Source organism: Lycium ferocissimum, chromosome 10 (genome assembly GCF_029784015.1).
Source record: "Lycium ferocissimum isolate CSIRO_LF1 chromosome 10, AGI_CSIRO_Lferr_CH_V1, whole genome shotgun sequence".
Taxonomy (NCBI): domain Eukaryota; kingdom Viridiplantae; phylum Streptophyta; class Magnoliopsida; order Solanales; family Solanaceae; genus Lycium; species Lycium ferocissimum.
The window spans coordinates 40,605,944-40,612,948 of NC_081351.1; positions in this window are offsets into that span (position 1 = coordinate 40,605,944).

The window sequence follows — 7,005 nt, forward strand, 5'->3', positions numbered from 1 at the left end:
AAAAGAATACGCCAAAGGAAATAATGTTTCTTCTCCCGACAAATTTGAGCTGTGTGACTTAGTGAAAGCATTTAAGATATTATTTAGTTAGATCTCCAATGTAAGAACATAAAAATATAGACTATCAATAGTGTATTAGACTCCTCTTGGGGTCTAATTACAAAGTTTTCTAACGTGAAAGGACCTAATAACGATAATAACCCCATTTTTTCCAGATTGACTTTCACCCCAAATACTTTAGTTTTCGTCCACCCAATCCTATCAATAATAAATTTAAAAATAACGGAGAAAATAAAAATAAAAATAAAAAATACTATCGTGTCTCATAAAAATAAAGAGGTACTCTTTGATAGGCAGTAGACTCAAGTAGTGTAGGGACAATTCTAAATGGAGACGTTAATTAATTAGGTAGTTCCATCAAAGTGCAGTTTTGGATTAACTTTATGTTTGTGCTTAATCCTTTTATATTATGATATATAAATTTGACCTACTTTGGGGCTGCATGCAATGATACAAGCACGACTCAATGAACTAACAATAGTAAAGTAATTGTATACACAGTATCTTTTTTATACGAAGAGAAAAAGTAGAGAGCCCTTGGAGTACTGCAATCTGCAAGAAAGGATATGTAATGTCTTTTTAGGACATTCAGTGAGACCAAATTAGAACGGGCACAAATAACAAAGAAGAAATAATAGACTTGCACAAAGATTAAGTTTTAGTAATTAAAAAAAAAAAAAGCTTATTTACAAAACTGTCTCTTTTTAAGCATTATTTAGATTTTGTCCATATGTATTAAAGTCATGCAAATATGATAAAGTATATATCTAGATTCGATCTAATATTTGTTCATGTATAACTCAATCTTAAAAATAAAATATTGAACTACCACCTTAGATCGTCATCTAATGTTTTTCATAAAATTTTAGTTTTTCCTAAAGAGATCTTCAAATCATAGTCTAAAAGATTCATAAGCTAAATAAAAAATGAAATTACTAAATAGCTATCTTAAAAAGGACAACTGCGCAAACATTTCACTTAAAAAAATCACTTTTAATTTAGCCTTTTTTTTTTTGGTTACTTTTAATTTAGCCTCGTGAGTCATGACATAGTTTTTTTACTCCATAAAGAATTCCTCCTTCAGTCTTTTGTTGCTTTAGACATTATAAAATCGATCGATTTCGTTATCACATACAAGACTATATATGGTTCTGTTACATTAAATCTTATTTCTTCAATTTTAGTCGATCTTTATAAATTGTTTCTTTATTACAGAATGGCTTGACAAACACACGATGCTCGAAAACTATGATAATATATACAAATATTATTTAGCGTGATAATGTATGGGAAATGAATACAAAAGAGAACTCCAACAAAATTTTATTCTTTCTTCAAGATTTGATAATGGAAGCGAAGAAAAAAAAAATGGAAAAGGAAAAGAAGGAATTGGAGCCACATACTGTTTCTTTTGTTTAGAATAAAGTAATACAACAGATACGATTCTATAAAAGATTTTTCGCATTAAAAAACACAAAAGAGGTCCTGTACATATGAGAATGAACTGTCGAGAGAAATAACTAGCTAGGGACAGAGCTATAACTAGCGAAAGGTAAAAAAAAAATTCTATATATAAGTCAAATATTAGTTTACATGTAAGAAATAAATTTAAAATATTCTAAGGGAAATTTATAACCTCTCCACAAATTACGTCATAGCCCGGAATAAAGGGACTTTAATTAAAGATGACTCAATAAGAAAATGAAAAAAGAGAAGTAAAGAATAAACGAGAGGCAACCACAGACTATGTTGCTACTTTATATATTTTAATTAATTAGGTTAAGCACTTTACTACTAAAATAATTTATCAGATGATACTATAGATGATTTTCTCACGGCTTAATGCATATGCAGCCTCTTAAACTTGTCTTTTTTTTTTCCCTTCATTTCAAGACTCAACTAAGCTTTATCCTATCAACCCCCGAACTCATCCTCAAGTCAAAGGTTTATCAAAGAATAATCCGACTTTTAATACTATTCTATCTTTCAATGAAGAACATACTAAGATATATTCTAATTTAATTATGCCATCTTTTAGCAAGATTAGCAGCAATTGTGAGGGAAAAAAAGAATAAGCTCTTAATTAAGTTGGTAGTGTAAGAGTAGAACCAACAGAAACCGACACATCCATGACCTAAAGATAGCTTACTACACGTCTAAAATATTACTTGATCTTCGTTACCATAATTTGATTTTGCTTCTAATAAAAATCAGATTTAGAGAATTTAATAGACACACTTAAAAATGAGTTCAGAAATTTAATAAAAATAACATTTAGTTAAGGTATTAAAATAAATAAAAAAAGATAAATTTAGATAGCTGGATATGTATTAAGCCTTTTCACATTATTATTATAAGGAAAAAAGAAAAGGAGAAAAATGGGCCACAGTTTAACAGAAGGGGCAGTAGCATCACAAAGTTGACTTTGACAAAGGCAAAACCACAAAAGAAGAGGCAAAAGATGTTGTTCCAGACAGGTTTAGAAAAGATATGATTCATTATTAGAATTTAGAAGATCCTTTCATAATAAAAGGAAAAGAAATGAGTTTTAACTGTTATATATGTACTTACAATATGAAATAGTTTTACATCATTATGATTCATGTCAAGGTGACATGGAATTACAATATCAATTGTAGGTGAAATTTGATAACAGAAAAATAAAGTTAATAATATATATTACCTTCAACAAGTACAAATATCAGGTAATTTTACCATCAAAGCTTGGATAGGTGAAAAAAATTTACCTAATACCTTTATCTATAATAGAAATTTGATTATGAGACCTTATGATTCTTAACATATTTCATTGAGTACTAGATTATCTCTTTGAATGAAAATACTAATTTTTTATTTTATACTATCCGCAGATAAATTAATTTCTTTGAAATGGCAACTTTTCCACTCCACCCCATTAACCTTCGTCCTTGTCAATTCTCAGTGAGCTGACTTTCTAGATATCCTAATATGCGATACGAATACTTATCAAAGTCTATGGTTTTAAGTTACTAATTTAAAGAGTAAGAAACAAATAGCATATAAACTTTGCTTTGTTTTTAAATATTTTTCAAGAAAAGTAGAAGTTGCTTATATACAAACACAATTATATATTCAGAGTCAACAAGTAATCTGTTTTGATTACATGTTCTTACTAATTTATAACTTAAGTTCATTACTTTGGAGAATCGATCCTTCCCATCATCCTTAATTGTGTAAATTAATAGGCGAAACTCATTTCTCCCTTTAAACTTTGCTTTAAAAATTACGTAGTTAAATAATTTTGATCAACCATTGATATGAGTATCAGATACTTCTTTATCTCCCTACCCTTAAATAAAATACCACTTTAATAGCTGATCTCATATATATACTAATAAATTAGTTGATTACCTACACTCTATTTTTCTTGTTTTACCGACCGTCAATTCCTTTATTACGTATTATTAGTATTTTTTTTTTTTGGAGTCATAGTGATGTCAACTTAACTAACGGTTCAGACAAAGAATAATTGGATTTTTGTTTAGATACATCTTCAGCATTGAGCTCATGGCAGTAAAACAAAATCTTGGACTAGTCAAATTCGTCAACTTGCATTAACAAATTGACTTTTATATATTTATTATTTGTTTGTGTTTCTCTGTGAATGAATATATAAGCATGCCATTTTTTGTCATACATTTTGTGAACACCAATTGTTTTAGGGTATGTTACATTTGACCAAAACATGGACAGGTTCAGTCTCAATTGAGAGTTAGGTCAATGTGAAAATTAATTCCTCATTAATGAGAGTTGGCACTCCCTATTTGACGTATTCCAGATTTTCAGTTGAGCTCTCAAATCCTCTTCCATTCAAAAAGAAAATAGTAATTGTATCCCAAAGTGGAGTTTCGTTTCCCTTTTCTAAATTAATGCCAAAATGAGCTCAATAAGCCGTAAAACCGCAAACATTTCTAATTGAGATTGATGTGTTTAACTAAAGGAAATGACATATTTCATGTGGTTAACTTAATTACCTAATAAACACTTGAGAATACACACAAAAGTTTTATCATAATTTAAACCGAAAATGTCTAATAGAAACACATTTCATATATGTTCAGGTGCTCAATTGGAATAATCTATAGTTCGAGTATCTAAATAAAATTTATGACCAATTTAAGTGGTTGTCAATGTATTAAAACAAACTAAAATATTAGAACAAGCAACTCATCAAATAGTTACAATAACCACCTTTTGGCTGGAAGATTTTTCTCCTTTTTGGTGTGCTTATTTGACCCCAATAACAAAAATAACAGGAGTTAATTTAAGAGCCTGTTTGGCCATGATAATTTTTTATTTTTTTTGCACATTATTTGAAAATCAGCATTGGCCATGAAAATTTTAAATACAACTTGAAATTTTATTTGGAATTTGAAAAACACCTAAAATCTTATTTTCATTTTTTTTTTTACTTTCAATACATTCAAACAACTAAATATTCTTTGTAAAAATTATAACCAAACACAACTCCATCTTCAACTCTAACTCTAACTCTAACTCTAACTTCAAAATTCCAAATAAAGTGAACAATATTTGATTTTCATGACCAAACGCCTTCTAAGTAGTGATTTAAACACCAAGAATAAGGAAGTATATTGAAAACAAAAACAGTTCTAAAATTGAAAAAGCTTTCCACTTTAGTTTACACTTCATCCACTCGCTTTCCTAAAAGCTAAAAATGAAGAAGGTAAGTAGACATAAATCCACAGGCATTGTTTGTTATATACTAACTTTTTTGTTTAATTGAAAAAAATAGAGGCAATCAAAAAGGGGCCCATCGCTATCATGCGCCACAGAGTCACTATCCCAAACTCTCCATTTTTATTATTTTACCAATTAATTTATTCACTTAAAACTAATACTAACAATTTTATTTTAGTATATTTTATTTTTAGTGCAATTTCCTAATATACATCCAGTACTACTACTATTCAGTAACTTCAATAAGCATACTCCAATAATATATATATATCCCCATAACATAAGGCAATTTCTTCCTCTTTCAGCTCTTCATTTCCTCGGCGACTTTTTTGTTCAACCACACGTTTTTTTGCCTAGAATTTTCTCTCAGATCTGTGAGTATTTATATCTGTGATTTGGATTTTGTTTACTTGATTTTCTAGTCTTAAATGTTTATTTTGCTTTGCTTTGTTCTGTGTGTGATTTAGAAGTTTCTAGATCTTTTCACTATACGTGACTGAGAGTTTTATACTCTTAATAGTGCTCAGTTTATTGTTTGCATTGAAGATATTTATTAAAGTACGACTACATGATTTTTTTTTTTTTTTTTTTGTCTCTCTAAATTGTTGTTTAGTTGATTTTCTAGTGTTAATGTTGAGTTTGCTTTGCTTTTTTAGATCTTTGAATATGTGACTGATTGGTTTGTTTTGCTTGTTTTATTGTTAATTTTGTGTAGATTTGTTTTGCATTCGAGATTTTTTGTTAAAGTGCGGCTAGAAGTTTTTTATTTTTTTATTTTATGTTGAAGCACAGATTAGTTTCGTGTTTTTTGTTAATAATTTTAGTTTTTTTAGTTTGATCTTTTTTTTGAGTGTTATTTGCCTTTGATCTGTAGTGTCAATGCAAGTGTTGACTTTAGTGTTCACTTTGTTTGACTTCGATTTGACATATCTTGAACTGCTTTGTAGCATATGTTGAAGAATTGTATATTAAATTAATTTGATTGAAAATATTTTAACTATAATCCTTTTTGACAGTTATCTAGTATTGTGCATTCTTACTGTGTGGAGTTGTGGCTGCAACAATTATTTAAGTAAATTAGTCTTAAAAAATAAAAATAAATAGTAGTACAACCAGCCACCAGGAGCACTCATATTAGTCTTTTGAGTCTTTTGTGCATACAATTTCTTAGGCGATTTAATAATAACTGCCTTGTTTCATTTTACATGACTGTATTTGACTGAGTACGGAGCTTAAGAAGTTAATTTGACTTATCTATTGTGTAAGTGAATCTGGAAGAAAAAATTAGAGTAATGGTTAAAAAGTCAAAATTTCACCTCAAAGTTTAAAATAGTTAAATGAATATGAAGTCTTACTCCAAGCTTAGCGCAAGGGGCAGGTTCGAGCGTCGCCCCATGCGATCTAAGGCTGGTATTTTAAGTAGAGAAGGGTAGGGGGGTAGGTCCATTGTCCCCGAGTTTTGAAGGTTGCAGTTGGTCTTAAGGGTTGGCCCTAGACGGATTTCTCGGTCATAAAAAAAAAAAAAAAAGAATTCATTATGGCTATGGAAGTTGTATAGAAGTGAAATGACGTCAAACATTTTAAAATATCCCAAAAACGGGACTAGTGCCACTTAAATTGAAAAGCAAGGAGTATTAGACTCTTATACGTGTTACAGAAATTATTTTTGTATAAATGAATTGTGTTCTTCGTGTTCCTTTTTTTCTATATTTGTGAAATTCCATATGCTGTCCATCTGACAAGCGGTTATGGGCAGTGTGAGGCAGGGGCTGCAGCTTTTTTTAAAGGTGGAAGTAGCTCTAGACACAATCATTTGCATGTTGACCAGATGAGCAGAACTGATGTTATTTGCAGTAGAAGGAGGAGGTTTCTTCTCGTCTTCAGCTTCTGGATATAGTAAGGGCCTGACCCTTCTACTCTTGGGTCAGAAGAACGAAGAGAAGCCCATGAGAGTTGCACCGTGGAACCAATACCAGTTGGTGGACCAAGAAACTGATTCTCATCTCCAGCTGGCTTCCGGGAAGAACAGGCTTGTCCGCGGGTGCGGCTCCTTTGTATGCTTTGGTCGTGCCGGCGCTGGACTTGAGAACGCATCTCCCCTTAAAGTCGGCCCTACCCGACAGCCAGAAGTCTTGCCCAGTTGTCCCGCTTCTGACAAGGGCAACGATCAGCCGCAATGCGTTAATATTATTGAAGACAGTTATA